Source organism: Miscanthus floridulus, chromosome 3 (genome assembly GCF_019320115.1).
Source record: "Miscanthus floridulus cultivar M001 chromosome 3, ASM1932011v1, whole genome shotgun sequence".
Taxonomy (NCBI): domain Eukaryota; kingdom Viridiplantae; phylum Streptophyta; class Magnoliopsida; order Poales; family Poaceae; genus Miscanthus; species Miscanthus floridulus.
The window spans coordinates 2,896,261-2,915,490 of NC_089582.1; the positions used below are offsets into that span (position 1 = coordinate 2,896,261).

Below are 19,230 nucleotides of genomic sequence, written 5' to 3' on the forward strand. Positions count from 1 at the left end.
GTATACATACTTGTAACATTCGCTTTTGGATACTAACAAGTTGTATTTGCTAAAATAATTCGAACAGGACATTTAGGTTCTATGTCACTGAACATCACAGAAGGCATGATCCAGCAAGGAAGGAAAAGCTGGCTATAAAAACACTATGTACGGTAAGTGTAACTTACTTCTTCAGTACTCCATTATATGGCTGTCAAAAGCATTATTTAATATTTTCATATGCAAAACACACAGTACCCCAAGCAAAAGCCTGAGAGTGTACATTGTGGATATTATATATGTTCTATGATGAGTAACACTGGTGCCTACAGGAGACATCCCTTAAGGGTAAGTTTGAACCTCTTCACCCGTAGTAAAAAAACTTCGTACATGGTATGAAATACTAAACCAAAACTTGTTCTCTTGTAGTGGAAAGAAGAGAAAAGAATGAAAAGAGACTCATACAAGGATGACCAACTCTTAGAGCTTGTCAACAACCTTTGCAACTTCATATTGGATCAGATTGTACACGTCAAAGGCGCCTACCATGACCGAGAGTCTGACTTAAGTAGAAATCCTCAGTACCAACACCTTCGTGAGACTGAAAGGCTAGCTCTAGGACGTTGATAACAATGTATATGTAATTTGACATTGGTTTTACCTTATGAATTATGTCTATTTAATGATGGATTGTATATATTCTTGTGAATTGGACTTGTAATTGTAGTTTATATAATACTCTTGTGCTTGTAGTCTAAGGGGTTCGGAACGCTGGTCGCGGGACGTTCAGCAACGCGAACGCGGTTTGGAACGTTGGTCGCAGGGCGTTCGGCAACGCGAACGCGGTTCGGAACGTTGGTCGCGGGCCGTTCGGCAACGCGAACGCTGGATGGAATACGCAGAAACAAAAAAGTGTTCTGGTCGAATTTGAATTGTAAATTTATTTTTTTTTGCGAGAAAACATACTATAGGGGTGGTTCTAGACTGAACCGCCCCTACAAACAGCTATTATAGCCGCCCCTACAAATGCATGATTTGTATAGACGGTTTGGTAGGGGCGGCTGGTCAAACTGCCCCTACAAAGGGTTACGAGCCGCCCCTAAAAAACGTTTCTGTAGTAGTGACACCACACGCACATCATTCATTGAGCACAACTCCACCTTGTTCCATACCTCCAAGTTCTCGCCTGCAGTTACGACCATACTCCTGTACACTTCCTACACGTCCTCGTGTCGTGATTGCCAATCACCATCACACCATAGTATATATATCTCCTATCCATATCTCACGAAAGTGACCATCTTCACATACACTATTATTCTCTAACCAAAACATCTCGCATGACATCGTTGACTGTAACGATCTTGGTTTCTCCCTAAACTTAGTCCTGAATTCTCAGTTCCTCCGTGAACCTAGTTCCAATCCATCGTCAACCATGTTCAGCCTTAAGCAACTTGTCTTATGAGCACAAGTCCATAACTTGACCCAAGTCAATTTGCATAATATCCTTCATGAGCACATATCATGCAATGATACCAAATGATATAGTAATATAATGCTATCACAAGCATACATGAAACACACAAGCACATTAACAATGCCAAAAATCTAATCACTTTGGAACGCCAATTTCATATTGAACCAATTTTACATCAGATGATCTCATAAGACAAACCGAAGGTGATCCGACGAACTTGAGCTGTTGCGCCTACAATCGGGGACCCTGGATTTTGGCAAAGGGTATCTGGCACCAAAACTTTTAATGTACTTCAGTAAAATCCATTTAGCAATTTGGTAAATAACGATAAAATTTTCTTTGGAACTCAGAATATAAGTAGTAGATAACATAATATACTAAGTCATAAATTCAACAGTTATGTCCGAACTTGCACAAATTATTAGCAAAACTGGCCCATACCACTAGGCTACCAAATTATTATTAATTTGAATTGCAAAATTATTATACAAACTATGATAAATGGTTGTTTAATGAGTGGGACTCTATCTACCCCACAGGTATGCCATGGACCACCGCAAAATACCTCATGCGTCCACCACCGTGTGCTTGAAAAGACTGAAGTGATCATGTGGCGCAACTGGCGTTGGATCCACTTGGTGTCTGTACGTCATAAATCATGCATCGGTATGCGCAGCCAGGGCTGATTCTACATTTTGAAGGGTCGTACGGCGAACTTGATAGTGGGCCCTTAAGGCTACATATAGTATAACTGTACATGTGCTAGCGTGCATATATGTGTGTGTGATTTACTTGCAAGGCATAGGTGTCAATTGATGGGCAATACAGTATCATGACATATTTGTAAGGTGTTTTTGGTTTGGCGGATATCTTGTGACCTGATAATATTCTCTATTGATGCTGAATCTTGCCCAGAAAAATCTGCTAGACAAGCTTGTCCATGTTTTCTAATCTTATCATTAGTAAATAAATCAAAATTATTAGTATGTTATATTATTACATAGTAATTGTGATGGCGTGATTAATTTTGATGGATGGCCATATCGAATCCAACTTTGCTCCCAAACCAAACACACCCAGTTTGAGATGTCTAATATACTAATGGTGATCGATGAGCAATGACAATATCATGATACAATGACTAGAACAAGAAAATGTCACTAATATAATTACCTCGAAATCCTGAATAAAATCGAACTCCCATCATGAAAAGAGACTTCTTCGGGCTTTTCTTGATGCAAAATCATTGTTTCAAAATCAATAGTGTCCGAGACATCTTCTCGATGCAACACATATCACTACCGGACTCCTTGAGTTTGCCGAGTGCCCGAAACACTCGGCAAAAGACATAAAACACTCGGCAAATGGTTCGCCGAGTGTAACACTCGGCGAACAGCACTCGTCAAAAACAGTGACGGCAAAGCCAACTTTGCCGAGTGTCTTTTATCGGGACTCGGCAAAGCCTTTGCCGAATGCCCGACACTCGGCAAAGTTGAAACCGAAAAAAACCCGAAAAAAATGGGAATTTTTACCAAAAAAAATGGAATTTTTTTATTGATGGAGGCCCCCACCGGCCAGCGCCCACCCATCTACGACATTTTTCACGTGAATTTCATGGCTACGCGGCCGACGCGATTCGAACCCGAGACCTCCCGCTATGCACATACCTCATCTACCACTACACCACACTCTTACTTGTGTCTGGATTCCGTTTTAGTTCCCAATATATTATACTAAACCAAGTGTAAATTGCATGTTTGAGGCCCTAAACGAATTCAAATAAAAAAGTTGTAAACTACAAAGTTTCATAACTTTTCGAGATCTACAATTTTAGTTTAGGAAGTTTTTCCATCCGAGGTCGTTTACAAAATTTGAATTTTAAAATTTTGAAATTCAAACACAGTTTTGCATGACAAGATGTTTTCAAATCAAAAAGTTATAAACTACAAAGTTTCATAACTTTTCGAGATCTACACTTTTAGTTTAGGAAGTTTTTCCATCCGAGGTCGTTTATAAAATTTGAATTTTAAAAATTTGAAATTCAAACACAGTTTTGCATGACAAGATGTTTTCAAATCAAAAAGTTGTCAACTACAATGTTTCATAACTTTTCGAGATCTACAGAGTTTATTTTTGTTGTTTTTTCATCCGAGGTCGTTTGAAAAGTTCGAATTTTAAAATTTTGAAATTCAAACGCAGTTTTGCATGACAAGATGTTTTCAAATCAAAAAGTTGCCAATTACAAAGTTTCATAACTTTTCGAGATCTACAAAGTTTATTTTGGTTGTTTGGTCATCTGTTCATCCGACATGGTCCTTCTAACATTGTTCACAAATCTTATATATCTCTCTTGTAGTTTCATAAACTACAAGAGAGATATGTTAGATTTGTGAACAAATTTATTTTCACTTTGTCGTATGAAGAAAATACCAAAACAAACATTGTACATCTTGATGAGTTATACAACTTTGTAGTTGAAAACTTTTTCATTTGAATTAATTTACTGTTTCAAAATGTGCTTTGAAATTTTCTTTGCCGAGTGTAAAAAAAACACTCGGCAAAGAAGCTCTTTGCAGAGTGTCAAAAAAAAACACTCGGCAAAGATACTCTTTGCCGAGTGTTAAAAAAAACACTAGGCAAAGAGCCTCTTTGCCAAGTGTCAAAAAAAACACTCCGCAAAGACGTCTTTGCCGAGTGCCCGAAAAACAACACTCAGCAAACCACCTGGCACTCGGCAAAGAGCCGGTCTCCGGTAGTGTATATAGTCAAGTTATTCAATTTTTCTTGTGACAGTTGACCTCAAATAGTCTTTCGATAATTTTAATTTGGAGAAATTAATGCATGGGCCAATCGTCTGTGAGCAGCGTCTTCTCAACTTCTAAACTTCTTGACCCTCGAGGAGGAGATGAGGAGTCGCAAGTCGCAATAGTCGCAATATGAAGCAACAATGCAGGTGCTAGTTGGCTGGTCGGGTGGGCCAATTATGTTTTTTCTTTTAGGGTGGATGGGACAATTATGTGTTGCAATAGGCCTACGCTGATATTCCTAATGGGATGAGAGCCTCTGACGTTGCTACTGTTGGGCTGGATCAGAGACATATATAATGGATTCACATGCCTAGGTCTCGGCCCCTTATTAGGCTGGGCCCAGCCCGTCACACCCGCTGCACCTCCTCTAAATCTGCTCCTGTGCGCAGCATCGGTTTGCATTACCAGATGCATCAAGTTTATTTTCCCTTCTAGTCTGGTGCCCTTTGCGAATGGGGTAGTTGCCTCTGCTTGCATTTATACATCACTCATTGTGGTTGCTATCCAAGCTTAGGTCCCATTCTCTGTTGCTTCCCAACCCTAGTATTCTTGTCTGCAGGTTTGTGGTCTCGGCTCTTGACTACATGGGCATTTGGCAACTGACGACATCGATTAACCTAGCTACTGTATATAGTGTCTCGCAAGCTCAAGGTCAAATCATTCATATGTATTCTAGATAAAGAGATACATTGTACATTATAGTTCGTATATTGTTTAGTAGAACAATTAATAACTCTACATTGGTACCAAATTTTTCATGCACACTCCAAAGTTACAGGATTTGACATTGCAAGAGTCTAATGCTCAGAAATCAGCAAGCATTCCATCATCTTCAATGCTTCGTCCTGCTCGCTCTCCTTTTCTCTAATCCTGATGTGTAATAACCATTCTTTTGGGTGAGACAGTAAAGTACAAGTGTGCTGCAAACACTGTCATTACACGCTGAAAAATTTTCAACATCTCACGTGCTAAAATCTGTGAGAAGAAAGATAACAAGTGCTGCACGAAGCCACAAACTGGAAACTGCAGCGCTAAAACCGGATAGCTAGATGTGCAACTATGCAAGTTCATGCGCACAAGAATTCTGCTCCCCCCTAACCTAGCTACCAAAAGCTAAACTCTGGAGGCTGTGGCCCACCATCAGGTCTTCTCGGACGATGATGACTTCTACCAGCGATCTATACATGTTCCATGCATGCAGCTTCATCAGGACAGGCACAACCTGTTTCTAAGATCATGTCCCTGTCAGGTTGGGGTCGCAGTTGAGGCGGCGAAGAACGAGGGCACAAACGGACAAGTCCCATGCGTCAAGCTCCTGTGTGTGGCATGCTTCCTTCAATAGATAGCTAAGCACGATGCATTAGGGGGCCGTCCGAGCGTAAGGAGAGCTACTTTGCGCACATCGGCATCTGGTATGCATAGCCGCCCATGTGTGTACGGGATCCGTTGGTGTAACGAGCTGAGACGTTGGTCAATGAGCCGCTGCGCCAGGAAACCCTCTCCTCGTCCTATGGCATTGGATACACTCGGTGTCCATACAGCACCAGTGCGGCATTGGTATGCACAACATCTGATTTGCAAGCCAATGGCAGTTGATTCTTTTTTGTTCTTGTTTGGAGCCCTCTATGGTAGCATCGATCAGTTGTCTCTGCTTGAGCTTCTGCATGGCTCACAATAGCTAAACCAGAAGCTTACATCCCATTCTCTGATGTTTCCCAACCCCAGTATTGTTGCATTTTCTATATGTTTTCTTTTTGTCTTCATATACCATTTCGCAACATCGAACAACCTTATGCCTCTTATATAATCGAGGAGGATAGAATCAAGTTCGGCCTTGATCTTATATAATCCACGAGGATAGGATCAAGACACATATGAGTCATTGGTATTGAGTTCATTGTCATTATTGATCGGGCAAAAGCTAGTGAAACTGATAGGAGTATTATTATTAAGTTTTGCCTGTTGGAATGATCTCCCAGCCAATAAGCCCAACGACCTATTGGGCCTTGGTCACGCGCCCTGATCGGGGGCGCCCAATCCGCCCAACCAACAAACCCTAAGTCCGATCTCAACAGGGTGCGCAGCCAGCGACGGGAAGCCGCCACCGTCATCACCGTCGGCCTTACTGCACCGCCACTGCATCGCCGGACTTCACCATCTCTTCTCCGACCATCGCTTCCCGTGCGCAGAGCTTCACCGATCGAAAGAGATGGCCGGATCCTCCTCGACAGCGCCCTCCGATGGTCTGTACACTCCCATCCACTCTCCTCTCTTTCTATCACTCTATAGTGCGGTTCATTAGGATTTCTACTTGTTCGTCCCAAATACAAAGAACCACCCGACTAGATGCTACTCTAGGTGATCTTTGGATCTAACAATGGTATCAGAGCCTATCTAGTTCGTAGATCTAGATTGGGGACAGGAAAAGAAAAGAGAGAAAGTTTGACCGATCCGGATCTGGATCGGGGAAAGAAAAACAAATCGAACCCTAACCCTAGCAGTTCGCCAGCCTAGGGTGTAGATCTAGGGTTTCTGAATCAAAAGCAAAGAAAAACGAATGAAAAGAAAGAGTGGAGTTCATATTTGATTCGGATCCAATAGAACCCAACCCTAACCCTAAAGATAGGGAGCCTACCTGGGCTTTCCTCACCGCCGGCGGCATCGCCACCGTGCGGAAAGGAGACCGCGACGTCGCTCCCGAACGGCGCGCGGGACAGAGCAACGAGTCGCATTGCACCTCGCACGCGTGGTCACGGCAACAGGGCACCACCATGTGGCCCCCCGACGGCGGCGTGCCCAGCCTCGGGCGAGCACGCACGCCGGCAAGAGGGCGCGGGGCGAAGCCCCTCTTCTTCTCCCTTGGCCACCGAGGACAGCTGCTGCTGCGGCTATTTCTCCGAGCGGCGCTGCGCGATGAGAGAGAAGGGGAGGGAGAGAGAATGAGCTAGGGTTTAGGGAAGCCGCAGCCGGATGGGAGTTTTGATTCCTCGCGGCGCGCGCTCGTCCGTGCAATCTGGATGGACGGCGCTGATCGAGGCGGGGCAGTGCCGGCGGCTTAGCTGGGCCACTTTCCCGGCCCAGGCCCTGGTTACGGCCTAGGCGCGGGGAGAAGCGGCACACGAGCCGGGCCAAGCACCACGCTGGGCCGCGCTGGGCTACGATGCCAGAGGCCTTCGAGCTGAAATGGCCATGTGCACAGTAAAGTTTTATTCAGTTTTTCTTTTTCCAGAAACTGATTTGATTCATATTTGATGAATTTGAATTGAATTTTGATGATAATTTCTGTACAAAATTTATCCAACGATATTTTTTGTTCAGTAAATAGTAAAGTTGCTTCTGGAAAATATTATCATGAGAATTTTATTCAAAGTTTCCGCTGCGTATTTAAAGTTGTTGTTTTCATTATTAAATTCGAACCAACAGGAGAATTTAATTTTGAAAATAGACATGTTATCAAATTATTATAATATTGTTATTATTCTGACCAACGTTGATTAATGGCAACGGTGATGTAGAATTAATGTAAAAGGATAAATTATATGTTTTAATTTTGATCAACGTTGAAACTAAGGCATGCAATTGTTGTTGTTATATTATGTTCTCACTTTAAAGAGAAATTGTGTTTTCAGGAGGATACTCCTTGATGGCTTATATCAAAGATATCCCAACTCTCAAAGGGGATAACTACATTGAATGGAAGAAAAAGATCGACTTGGCCTTCATCTTGGCTGAGGTTGACTAGGTAGTCACCACACCGTGTCCCAAAGAACCTAAGGCACCGGTGAGGGAGACTGATGCTGCATGGCAGAACAGAGAGCGGGACTTTGCTCCCGTAAAGATGTCTTTTGACCTTGAACATAGAAAGTGGGTCACAGCCAATAAGAAATGTTTGGCTATAATAAAGAATACAATTGAGCCTGCAATAGTGGGCTCAATTCCAGACTGTGACATGGTCACAAAGTACCTAGAAAGAATAAAGAGTCAGTTCACTGGCTCTTCAAAGACATATGCAACCCAGCTGATCAAGCAGCTGGTGACACAAAGGTACTCTGGTGGCGGCAGTGGCATTAGAGAGCACATACTGAGAATGAGCAATTTGGCATCTAAGCTCAAACCAATGGATTTGGCTATCAAGGATGAGTTTCTTATTCATTTGATTTTTGTTTCTTTGCCAAAAGAATTTGACACTTTTGTTGTTAATTACAACATACAGCCCGAGAAATGGGATTTGGAAAAGCTCATAGCCATGTGTGTGCAGGAGGAGGAAAGAATAAAAGTTTCACAGGGTGGTACTATCAACTACCTAAAAGATAATAAGAAAAAAAACTATAATAATAGCTCTTCCTCCAAGTCACCTGAAAAGGGTCCCATGCAACAGTCTTAGAACAAGCAATTCCCAGTTGATAAAGATCAATGTCTTCATTGTAAGGGCAGGGGACATTACAAGCAAAATTGTCCTGTTTTCCTAAAGATAATTATGAAAAAGAAATGTGAGAACATTATTACGTTCGTAAATGAATCCTTATATGTCAAGTTTTCAAAATCTACTTGGTGGATTGATTCAGGTGCAACTATTAATATTGCTAATTCTTTACAGGGATTTCGTTCGATGAGAACTTTGCAAAGAAGCGAAAGTTTCATTAAAGTCACAAATGGAGTACAAGCAGATGTTGAGGCCATTGGTGATCTTCCGCTAGAGCTTGCTGATGGCTTCATACTTTTTCTTAGAGATGTTCTTTATGTAGCTTCTTTGCAAAGAAACTTGATTAGTGTTTCAAAGTTGGACCACGATGGTTATGATTGCCATTTTGGAAATGGCAAATGTCAGATATTGTTTAATAATAGATGTATTGGTCTTGCCTTCTGACAAGACGAGCTTTATTTGTTATCACTTCGTGAAAATGTGAATTCCGTATGTGATGTGAATGAGAATGCATCCTCATCGAACAATGCAAACATAAAATGAAAGAGAACTCCTAATGTATCGTTGAAATTATGGCACTGTCGTTTAGGTCATATTTCGAGAGGGAGAATAGAGAAACTAGTTAAGAATGAAATTCTTCCTCCACTGGAGTTCTCTGACTTAGAGCAATGTATAGAATGTATTAAAGGAAAGTATGTAAAGAAAATTAAAAAGGATGCCAAACGAAGCACATGAATTTTAGAGATAATTCACACAGACATATGTGGTCCTTTTCCTGTGAAAAGTGTGGATGGTTATGATTCATTTATAACATTCACAGACGATTACTCTCGTTTTGCTACATTTATCCAATTAAAGAAAGAACAGAAGCGTTGGATAAATTCAAAATATTTAAGGCAGAAATTGAAAATCAGCATGATTTAAAGATTAAGATAGTCAGGTCTAACTGTGGGGGGGGAGTACTACGGTCGGCATACCCCATATGGACAAGTTCCTGGACCTTTTGCAAGGTTCTTACAGGAGAATGGTATAGTCACCCAGTATTCAACACCGGGCGAACCTCAGCAGAATAGAGTAGCGGAAAGGCGTAACCGTACCCTGATGGATATGGTGCGTAGTATGATTAGTTACTCCACCTTACCGTTGAGCCTATGGATGGAGGCGTTAAAAACCACCATTCATATTCTCAATAGAGTACCAAGTAAGTCGGTGCCCAAAACACCGTATGAGTTGTGGACAGGAAGAGTACCCTCACTAAACCACTTACATGTGTGGGGGAGTCCTGCTGAGGCTAAAGTATTTAACCCAAACATTGGGAAGTTAGATCCCAAAACAGTAAGTTGCCATTTCATTGGCTACCCAAAAAAGTCAAAAGGTTTTTCTTTCTACTGTCCAGATAGACATACAAAGTTTGTGGAAACGAGACACGTTGTCTTCCTAGAGGATGAAATGATGAGGGGGAGCATGGTAGCTCTAGAAATTGATCTTGAAGAGAAACGGGTGTATGCACCCACTCCGATGGTTCAGGAGCCATTTTTCGAGCTACCTGCTGCTTCTACACCTACAACGCAAGATGTTGTGGTGCCAGCACCTGTTGTTATTCCTCCTATGGCAACAACAAATGAGGATGAGGAACCCATGGTTCATAATCCTATAGAACCTATTGCCACAAATGAGGGGGAGCAACAACAGCCTCAAATAGTAAATGTGCCAAATGTGGAGGCCCTTAGAAGGTCTCAAAGAGTTAGAAGATCAACTATTTCTGATGATTATGAAATTTATAATACTGAAGAGTTTCATATGGAGGGTGATCCCACCTCATATGAAGAAGCCATGAGAAGCGAACACTCATCAAAGTGGTTGAAAGCTATGAATCTATGAGTTCAAATGGTGTTTGGGGTTTAGAACAAATTCCTAAAGGAGCCAAAACAGTAGGCTGCAAATGAGTCTACAAAACAAAATATGACTCCAGAGGGAATATAGAAAGGTTTAAAGCGCGACTTGTGGCGAAAGGTTTTACACAAAGAGAGGGAATAGATTACAATGAGACATTTTCTCTAGTCTCACGTAAGGATTCCCTCAGAATTATAATGGCATTAGTGGCACATTATGATTTAGAATTACATCATATGGACATAAAGACAGCATTCCTAAATGGAGATTTAGAGAAAAATGTTTACATGGCACAACCAAAAGGTTTTGTTGTAGAAGGAAAGGAAAGAATGGGTTGCCACCTAAAGAAATCCATTTATGGATTGAAGCAAGCTTCAAGACAGTGGAACTTGAAGTTTAACAGAACAATAAAAAATTTTGGGTTTAAAGAGAATATTGAGGACAATTGCATTTATGCAAAGTTTAAGAATGAGAGATTTATTTTCCTCGTTCTATATGTGGATGACATTCTACTTGCTAGTAGTGATGTGAGTCTGCTGCAGGAGACAAAGAAGTTTTTGTCCTCAAAGTTTGATATGAAAGATCTTGGTGAAGCTTCGTTCGTTCTAAGGATCGAGATTCACTGAGATAGAAGTAAAGGGGTATTAGGACTGTCACAAAAGGCATACATTGAAAAGATCTTAAACAAATTTAGTATGCACAAATGTAGTCCCTCACCTGCTCCTATAGTCAAGGGCGACAGATATGGAGATTTTCAATGCCCCAGGAACCAGTACGAGCTCAATCAAATGAAAGCGGTTCCATATGCTTCAGCTGTCGAAAGCTTATAGTATGCTCAAGTATGTACGCGCCCTGACTAAGCTTTTGTTACCGGGTTGCTTGGCAGATTTTAGAGTAATCCAGGAACGGAACACTGGAAATTGGTAAAGAAAGTCTTGCGATATTTGCAAGGTACGAAAGGCCTCATGTTGATGTATAGAAGATCATAATCTCTCCAATTGGTGGGGTACTCGGATTCTAATTATGCGGGAGATGATAGAAAATCCACGTCTGGATATGTATTCACTCTCGCAGGGGGAGCTATTTCATGAAAAAGCTCAAAACAAACCGTCACTACATCGTCCACAATGTATGCTGAGTTTGTAGCGTGTTATGAGGCGACGGGGCAGGTGAACTGGCTAAAGAAGTTCATACCCGGTTTGAAAGTGGTTGACGACATCAATAGACCACTGAAGTTATACTACGATAATAATCCAGCAGTACAGTATGCTCATAACAATAGGTCAAGTGGTGCTGCCAAATACATTGACATATAGTATTATGTTGTGAAGGATAGAGTCCGGGATCAAATGATAAGTCTTGAGCATATAAGTACCGAAAAGATGCTCGTAGATCCGCTTATAAAAGGCTTACCACCCAACGTGTTCAGAGAACATGTAGCCGGCATGGGTTTAAGGGAAAGCCTATGATATCTGGACTATAAAGGGCCCAAAAGTTAAAAAATCTATTTCAGATCAGAGACGTGCATTGTAGCTGTTAAATCTATCGGCGGTTGACCGTGACGATGAAACATGCTCTATGCATCATCTGTGAAAAAATGAGTAAGGAGAAAAGGATTGAAGTTTAAAGTTTAAAGATAAAAGTAATAGTGTGAGATCAAGGGGGAGAATGTTGGAATGATCTCCCAACTAATAAGCCCAATGGCCTATTGGGCCTTGGTCACGTGCCCTGATCAGGGGCGCCCAACCCTACATGGTTGGTGGGCCTCTGTCGCACTGCGCTATATAAAGTGGTGGGGGACGGCGGCTCATTGTACGTGGTTCGCCGTGAGCCACTCCGCCCCACCAACAAACCCTAAGTCCGATCTCAACAGGGTGCGCAGCCAGCGACGGGAAGCCGCCACCGTCATCACCGTCGGCCTTACTGCACCGCCACTACATCGCCGGACTTCACCATCTCTTCTCCGACCATCGCTGCCCGTGCGCAGAGCTTCACCGACCGAAAGAGATGGCTGGATCCTCCTCGACAGCGCCCTCCGATGGTCTGTACACTCCCATCCACTCTCCTCTCTCTCTATCACTCTATAGTGCGGTTCATTATGATTTCTACTTATTCGTCCCAAATACAAAGAACCACCTGACTAGCACTACTACACAAACGAATATGCACAGCGTTGCACTTTTGCACTTCGTGGCGGGCATCTATTTTTGCCCGCTGCGGTAAATCCCACGATTTACCGCAGCGGGCATTTTTTATTTACCGCAGCGGGCACTTTTGCCCGTCACGGTAAATCGATTTACCGTGGCGGGCATCTTAATATGTCCGCCATGGTAAATACCCTATTTACCGTGGCAGACATCTTAAGGTGTTCGCCACGGTAAATCGATTTACCGTGGCGGACATATTAAGATGTCCGCCACGGTAAATACCCTATTTACCGTGGCGGACATCATAAGGTGTCCGCCACGGTAAATCAATTTACCGTGGCGGACAACGTTAAAAGCCCGCCACGGAAAAGGACTAGGCCCATCAGGCCCAAGCTGGCCCGATATTCGTCTACATGTATATATAGGTACACTTAGGCGCTGTGGCTCTGCCTCTGACGCAAAGGCCAGCACTAGCATGGCGGCCGGCCCTGCCCCCGGCGCGACGGCCCCGACCAGCGTGCCGTCCCCTGCTCCCTCGGACACCGCCGCCTACCCTGCTCCCTCCGACGCGGCCGCACCGGTGAGCTCTCCACGAAGGCTGACGGCGAGCTGCACCTCCACGCGCGGCCGCGAGATGCCCCCTCCCCTCGAGCCGGCGAGCTGCTTCTAGAGGAGGCGCGACCTGCATCTCCCGGCGGCAAGGACCGCCACAGCAAGGTGGCGGCGGAGTCTACCACGGCGTCCCCGACGGATCTGGCCTCACCACGGCGGCGGCCTTCCTCCCTCCCTCTCCATGGCGCGGATTGACACGGCGCGGATCCACGACGGCGGCCTTCCCCCTCCCTCCTCGCGGTGGCGGCGGCTGGGGCGTCCACGACGACGACGGTGACTAGGGCCAGATCCACGACGGCTGGGGCCAGATCCATGGCGGCGGCACCTGCTACAGCGGGGATCCACGGCGGCGCGGCGCGTGGAGGTAGGTACAACACTTCCCTCCCTCTCCCTCTTCCTTCATCTCCCTGGCCGTGGTGGTGGGCGGATCCGGTGCGGAGGAGCTCCCTGGCCGCGGTGGTGGGCGGATCCAGCCGGTGCGTCGGTGGGTTGGGCTGGGAACGTACGGGCTCACTGGCGGGCTTGAGAATGGGCTCGCCGGCGGGCTCCTGGGTTTTTTTTTTTGTTTTTTTAATGATTTACCGCGGCGGGCGTCCTAATGTGCCCGCCGCGGTAAATCGATTAACCGCAGTGGGCAAAGCGGCCCGCCGCAGGAAGGCCACGATTTACCGTGACCTTTACGCGGTGGCGGACGCGTTTGCCCGCTGCGGGAAAGCAAATTCGTCCGCCACGAAAAACGTTTCTGGTAGTAGTGTAGATGCTACTCTAGGTGATCTTTGGATCTAACATTGCCATTCATTGATGCTCGGTTCAATTTGTTCCAGTCATATTCTAGTCAGTTGAGCAGCCTTCACACAGCAAAGGTATTGTGCCACAAGGCGCCTAAGCTTTTGCCACACCAATTTGCATCCCAGCGCATACAGTGGCATCTAGCCAGAAAGTGCAGCGCTGCTCAGAGTGGAAACAGCTGCAGCCAACTAGCTATCCTCTCCTTGATAATCAATTAAATTTGATGTGCCCAATAAACCTTCCAAATTACTATGTGGAAATTTGATTTCATCGAGCCAACGAAATGTGCCCTCTACATGCTCCACGTGCTCAATCAGCTTCAGACAATGGCATCCTGCTAGTCAGCCACGAGGTCAACAGTCTAAATCAGACTGCACGGTCTATGACTGTTCACGCTGAGTGTGGACAAGTCAATATTCTCCAAGGCCTAGCTTACTGCTTTGTTTCTCTGCTTTTCCCAGAGTCAACTATTAAACTCAGAATAAATCTAATATTCCCTCGGTCCAATTGATGTTCTACGATTTAAGAAAATGTCGCAGAGAACTTTATAGTTTAGCTCTCAGACAATAGATTGGAGCCATATCAACTTGGTGTTACGTTATATGCATGGCTCCATGCATTCTTTTTGATGAGGGGCTCATTCCTTAATTACGAACATTTTTCAATTTATGAAGGGTATGCATATGAAACTTTTGAGACAGTGCATGCAAGTCTTCCTCGATGACCTTCCATTTCCTATGGCAAAATATTTGGTGCAAACCGTATATGAACATTACAGTCTAGTATATTGTTAGGGAGAGCACTCAGCTCTTGTCATGAATCCAACTCGAAAGTTCCAAAATTTGACATTCCTAGTCGTCTATGGCTAATAAATCATCCACCATTCCAACTTCTCTAATTAATGGTTCCCTCTTGCTTTCTTTTTCTCCAATGCTGTAGTGTTTCCCATTTCCTCTGCAAAGAACAAGTAAAAATGATTTTTAGTGAGAGTGAAGTATAGCTTCTTTTTTTTTTTTGCGAAGGGAGAGTGAAGTATATCTAGTTCTGCTGAAAACACTGCTCTTACACGCGGGAAACGTTAAACATCTCACATGAGGAAGGGCCTCTTTGGCACGGCTTAAGTCGGCTTCGGCTTCATCTATTTTGCGCAAATCGAGGCACTGTAGCGTGAAGCCGTTTTGTAAGCCGGGGTTAAAATAAACTAGAAGCCAAAAAAAGCCAGTTTTTCTGGCTTCACCGGCTTTGGCTTCACCGGTGAAGCCGTTTTGGATGAGCCGTGCCAAAGGGGGCTGAAACCGGAAGAAGAAGCAGATAACAAGTGCTGCACGAAGAGGAAAGTGCAGAACTCTCACCCGGTGATCAGGTGATGAGGACGACAAGAAGCGTGCACCCACACCAGATACATGGTCGACTAGAAATCTTGTGTTTTTGAAGTGAAAAGCTTTATTATGAAACAAGTAAGGTTTTTACAATTCAGACTACTAATGCAGTCCAGAACTCGCGCAAAATCGACACAACCCAATAGCTAGATGTGCAAGTTCGCGCGCACAAGAATTCTGCTCCCCACCCTATCTTTGCAAAAGCTAAACTCTGCAGCCTCTGTCCCACCATCAGAGCTTCTCGGACGAGGATGAGTGCTAATAGCGATCTGTCCGTGCCCCATGCATGCAGCTTCATCAGGATAACAGTCAAAACCTGCTTCTAAAATCATCTCAAGAGTTTGCTGTCTCAACTTGGCATCCATATAATTTAAGTAAAACAAGAAAAAAATAGCCTCCAACAGTTTAGCAAAACAACTTGCCATCAATAGCAACTTGGCAAATCTTCCCTCCGCGCGCGCAAATATACGCGCGCGTATACGGCTTGGCATCCGGGGCTCTTCGTTCGCTTAGCGGTGCTCTTCGTTCGCTTAGCGGGCCTCTTCGTTTTGTTAACGGGTTTTTTTATTTTACCAAGTCAAAAATGCCAAACTCTTGAAGATAGATTGTTTTTTTACTTGGCATATAATTTTGGGAGTCGGCAAATCATAAGATTTGCTAAGTAAAATTTGACAAACTCTTGCAGATGCTCTAAGATCTTGTTCCTGTCATGTCAGGGTCACACACTTGAGGCAGTGGACAACAAGCGCACCAGCGAACAAGAACAAGCTCCACTGAGCAAAGCTCCTTTGTGTGACATGTTCTCCTTCATGTCTAGCTTAGCTCCATTAGGCGGTCGTCCAGTTGTCAGGCAATACATGCAGCGCACAAGTCAACGAGCCGCTGCGCCTGGACCACTTGTCCTCATCACGTGACGTTGGATCCACACGGTGTCCATGCGGCACAAGTGCGGCACCGATATGAACAACATCTGATTTGCATAGCAGATGCATGGGATTCATTTTTACAATTTGGCGCCCTCTCCACTTGAGTCAAATTAATGGCACTGCTTGCGTTTCTAGATGCCTTACGACAGCTAAACTCCGAACTTACATCCCATTCTCTGATGTTTCCCAACCCCAATGCCCGTACAACCGTCTAAATGTTTTTTTTTTGTATTGACTAGAGGAGCATCTGACAACATCAATCGGCTTAGCTACTATATGCAGTATCTAGCACGCTAGCTCATGGAAAAGGGACCTTACCGTTTAGTTCGACCCTAAAATCCTAAAAAATGCTACAGTATCTATCACATCGAATATTTACGGCTCGTGCATGGAGCATTAAATGTAGATGAAAAAAAACTAATTGCACAGTTTGGTGGGAAATTACGAGACAAATGTTTTGAGTCTAATTAGTCCATGTTTGAACACTAATTACTAAATAAAAATGAAAGTGCTACAGTAGCCCAAATATCCAACTTTGGGGAACTAAACACGCTCTGAGGATAGAATCGACTGAGTTCGACCTCTTATATAATCCAAAAGGATAGGACCAACACATATGGGTCATTATTGGTATGGAGTTATGGGGGCACCCACCACCTTCCATGAAGACAAAAATAACGGATATTGATAGGAGTATTATTCAGTATCTTTCTCTAATGCTCGGTTTTGTTTGTTTCATTCATTGATTCGTGTCAGTCACACAGCAAAATTTGGTGTGTGTTCATGTGAATGAACTCCACATGCACCTCCTCATCTCTCCTAACAGGGATTCAATTAATGCACAACCGTTCCACGCCCTGCATGTGGTGCTCTTGAAGCCCTGAATGAGATACATCCCTTGATGCCTCCTTTCCTCTTTTTTAAACAACACTACATAAAAAAGGTTTTGTAGGGGCGGGTGAATATCGTTCGCCCCTACGCAAGGGTCTCTACAAGTTATATAATTGTAGGGGCGGCTGGTATTATCAGCCGCCCCTACAAATCGATTTGTAGGGGCGGTTGGATATTGAGCCGTCCCTATAAATTAATTTCCAGAAATCACGAAAAAGGGGCAAAAAAAAATATCATTTTTTTTAATCCGAGGAGGACCCCATCGGTAGCCACACACCCCACTCTATGATTATAGCCATTCGAACCTGTGACCTCTCCCTCGTGCGCCATCTTCTCTACCACTACACCTCAAGTTCAATTGTGTCTATAATTTATTTTGGTTCCCCACATATTATACAAAATAGAGCATAAATTGATTGTTTGAGGCCCTAAACTAATTCAAATAAAAAAGTTGTCAACTATAAAGTTTTATAACTTTTCGAGATCTACAACTTTTATTTTGGTAGTTTCTCCATCTGAGGTCACCTATAAAATTTGAATTTTAATTTTGAGAAATTCGAACGTAGTTTTCTATGACAAGATGATTTAAAATGAGAAAGTTATCAACTACAAAGTTTTATAACTTTTCAAGATCTACAACTTTCATTTTTACTGTTTGTCCATCCGAGGTCGTTTAAAAAATTAAAATTTTAAATTTTTTGAAAATTCAAACGTAGTTTTCCTTGACAAGATGATTTTAAATCAAAAAGTTGTCAACTACAAAGTTTCATAACTTTTTTTAGATCTACAAGTTTCATTTTGGTTGTTTCTCTATCCGAGATCATTTATAAAATTTAAATTTTAGTACTTAATTTTTAATGGATCTGTCTACTTCGTACTCGAGTATTTTAGGAGCACGTGACAACCAGCATGCATACATGGGTATAGGGGCTAGCTGATGTGACAGGGGTGCATGCACCTGCACCATGCACCTGCCGCCTACAGGGCAAAGTGTCCCCATTCAAACTGTTTGTTCGGTTTGACTCAAGTCCCGTTTAGATGCGAAAATTTTTAGCTTTTGGATACTGTAGCACTTTCGTTTATATTTATCAAAAATTGTTTAATTATGGACTATTTAGGCTTAAAAGATTCGTCTCGCCAATTACGGGAAAACTGTGCAATTAGTTATTCTTTTTATCTACATTTAATGCTTCATACATGTGCCGTAAGATTTGATGTGACGGGGAATCTTAAAAAATTTTGGATTTTGGGTGAAATCTAAACAGGGCCTCAGCCTGGCCTTAAACAGGTCTGTTCACTTGTCAAATTCAGTCCTCCAATGACCAGTGTGCACTAGCCCCCACAAAACTTTGCAGATATATAAGCAGATGGCACGCGATAAGCGATATCACAATTCTAAATTTCTACACTAATTGTTATTTGATTATTTATAACAACCTGATACAGAGATATAGAGAGTAAAAATCCCGATTTCAAGTATGGCAGATAATGAAATAATTGCACAAGTAGCACTGATTATTTGCCACCTGCAAGGAAATCAAGATGAAAGGGCGACCTCAATTTCACACGGTATAAGTTGCTAGCCATTTAAGTCATGTATCATGTATCAACCAGCTGTTTTGTCCATCATATGAGTTTCCTTTTGAAATAAATATATGACAAAACCGTCAGACACAGCGGCAGGCACCATGCACCTGGACTGGCCGGGTCATACTCGAGCGGCAGTACAGCGGCGCGTGTATTTGTAAGGGCGGTTCAATATTGAGCCGTTCCTACAAATTTTATTTGTAGAGGCGGTCGGATATAGAGCCGCCCCGATAAATTGGGTTATTTATAGGGGCGGCTGATAACACTGGCCACTTCTATAAATCCATTTGTAAGGACGGCTTATTTGGCAACCATTTGTA

General features: G+C 43.3%; 1 pseudogene; it reads left to right on the forward strand.

The window, feature by feature from the left end:
• Positions 1 to 6,472: 6,472 nt before the first annotated feature.
• Positions 6,473 to 8,907, forward strand: LOC136544782 (uncharacterized; annotated as a pseudogene).
• The last annotated feature ends 10,323 nt before the right edge of the window (positions 8,908 to 19,230 follow it).